General features: G+C 40.1%; 1 non-coding gene across 1 annotated transcript; it reads right to left on the bottom strand.

The window, feature by feature from the left end:
• Positions 1-2,166: 2,166 nt before the first annotated feature.
• LOC141700806 (small nucleolar RNA R71) lies at positions 2,167-2,273 on the bottom strand. The gene has a single exon (XR_012566530.1). It is a non-coding gene; the product is annotated as a small nucleolar RNA R71 (small nucleolar RNA).
• Positions 2,274-2,760: the final 487 nt, after the last annotated feature.

Genomic DNA, 2,760 nt, shown 5'->3' with positions numbered 1-2,760 from the left:
AGAAGAGATTGGTACTGAAAAGGATGAGCAAGGTATATGATAAGTGGCATTTTATACCACTTAGAACGTCTTAAAATGGCTTAAATTGGTGTCTTGAAATCAAGTATTTTGTGTATTTGATGCGTTTTTCTAGTATTTATGCATTTCAGGGTATTAGTTGCATTTCGGAGGAGGAATCATCAAGAATAAGCCTTGGCATGTGTTCACCATTGCGAGAGGAAAAGAACGGGCAGATTACGGCGAAGAAACGGAGCAAACCTGGATTTTTTCCAGAAGGGACCTGCGCGCCCGCGCAGCAATGCTGAGCGGCCGCGCAGCAGCCTTGCGCGCCCGCGCAGAAATGCTGAGCGGCCGCGCAGGGTCGGGGAAAAGGATAAATTATTTTAGACTTCTACTTCTGTTTGGCTTCCAACTTCTATGTAATCTGAGTTTTATGGGACTATTATATAAGTAGATTTGAGACGTTTTCATGAAGAGTATTAAGAAGATTATGTTTTAGATTGTGTTTTACGCAAGAAGCGAAGGAGATAAGGAAGAAGACCGATTTAGCACACTGCAGCGAAGAGGAAGCATATTTTCTTGTGATTCTTGTTTCGTTGTAACGTTGGATGCTAGTTTTCTTGCTTTGACTTATTTACTCTTGTGACGTACTCTGTTTTAATATAATTAGTTTAGTTATTATTTTCTTGTGTTGTTTATTATGATTTCATATGAACCCATGATGGCGATAAGTTTTATTATGGGCTAATCGTGATCATGGGGTTGCAACGGATTTATTATGGAATTCTTTAGTTAATTGTTTAATACTTTAGTATGTGATGATTGCATGATATCTAGTATTGGTTGTGCGTATTCGTCTTATGTGCGTCGCGATCATATAAGATAGGGTGTTAATCTCTTGTGAAGCGACGGTGGATCTTGAGATTTAGAACTTGCCATGCTAGCATAGGTTCATGTACGTTGAGCATGATTAGTGGGTAATTCTAACAGTTTTATTTGCCCTATGTAATCAAAAGGGATAACTTGTGCTTAAATCGTTGTGTTGTCAATTTCTGTAGACATATAGGAACTCAACATAATTGATGACTATTCAACTTCTATCTTAATTGTGGATGCTTGGTAGAATGGTATTAGTACAATAAAAGTTGGCTTTTATCAGTTTCGTGTTGTTCGATTAATATCATCACTGTCACATGCTAAAGGTAATAACAATGGCTATAGAAGGAAGTAATAATGAAGTTGTGATCTCATGAGTATTTTATTATTGATAAATTGAAGTGTTAGTTAAGTGGTTAATTAAGTAGTTAATTATAGTTAATATTTAATCAACAATTTTAAGTGTTATTATCTTAACATTGAGAAGTAATCATACATTGGTGAGTGAGTTAAATTAGACGATAAATTAGTCTGAGTCTCTGAGGGAACGAACTAGAAAGTATTCTATATTACGTGCGAATGCGTATACTTGTGTGAATATTAGTGCGTGATTTCGCCCTAACAAGTTTTTGGCGCCACTGCCGGGGACTCGGCGTATTTGTTTAGTTTATGTACTTACCATCATTGGTCATTAGGACTCAGTGATTAGGACGTAGTAGTTAATTACTCTTTTCGGTTGTGTTTCAGGTACTTTAGCAAGCGTTTATGCAAACTCGTTCTCGTGCTCGCAAGAGGACTTTAGATACAACTGAGGAGACAAACGCAGTTCTTGATATTCCGGAGAAGTTAGATTTTGAGGATTCGGATTCAGGCGCTGAGCAGAAAGAACCAGTAAACATGGGAGATCGTATTGTTCAAGCTGATCCAGCTCTTATGGATTTTTCTCGGCCTAAAATTGATGATATTCAGTCAAGCATCCTTCATCGGGCTATTCAAGCTAACACCTTTGAAATCAAGCCGGGCACTATTCAGATGGTGCAGAATTCTGTTTCTTTTAGAGGAGCGGCAACTGAAGACCCCAACATGCACATAAGAAATTTTGTCGAGATCTGCAGCACTTTTAAGTATAACGGCGTGACTGATGAGGCTATCAAGTTGAGGCTTTTCCCATTCTCACTGAGGGATAAGGCTAAAGACTGGTTACATTCTGAACCAGCTGGGTCCATCACTACGTGGCAAGATCTTGCGCAAAAGTTTCTGGTGAAGTTTTATCCAATGGCAAAGACTGCTGCTATGAGGAGTGCTCTTACTCAGTTTGCGCAGCAACCTATAGAATCTATGTGCGAGGCTTGGGAACGCTACAAGGAAATGTTGAGAAAATGTCCACATCATGGAATGCCGGATTGGATGGTAATCACTGGTTTTTATAATGGTTTGGGGGCCCAATCTCGGCCCATGCTCGATGCAGCAGCTGGAGGCGCCTTATGGGCTAAAAGCTATACTGAGGCGTATAATCTTATCGAGACGATGGCTGCAAATGAGCATCAAAACCCAACTCAGAGGATGACGTCAGGCAAGGTCGCAGGTATTCTGAAAGTTGATGCAGCCACCGCTATTGCAGCCCAGCTCCAAGCGCTATCAATGAAGGTTGATTCTTTGGCTACGTATGGAGTTAATCAAATAGCTATGGTTTGTGAGCTTTGTGCAGGTTCTCATGCTACGGATCAGTGTTCTCTTGTCAACGAATCGGTTCAGTATGTGAATAATTATCAGCGACAACAGCAGCCTGTGCCAGCGACCTATCATCCTAACAACAAAAATCATCCAAATTTCAGCTGTGGAAATAATCAGAATGCTATTCAGCCACCATATCAGCAAGGAGTG

The sequence above is a fragment of the Apium graveolens genome, unplaced genomic scaffold (assembly GCF_009905375.1).
Source record: "Apium graveolens cultivar Ventura unplaced genomic scaffold, ASM990537v1 ctg2942, whole genome shotgun sequence".
In the NCBI taxonomy this organism is placed as follows: Eukaryota; Viridiplantae; Streptophyta; class Magnoliopsida; order Apiales; family Apiaceae; genus Apium; species Apium graveolens.
The sequence above is the reverse complement of the archived record's forward strand: the minus strand, read 5'-3'. Positions and strand labels throughout refer to the sequence as shown.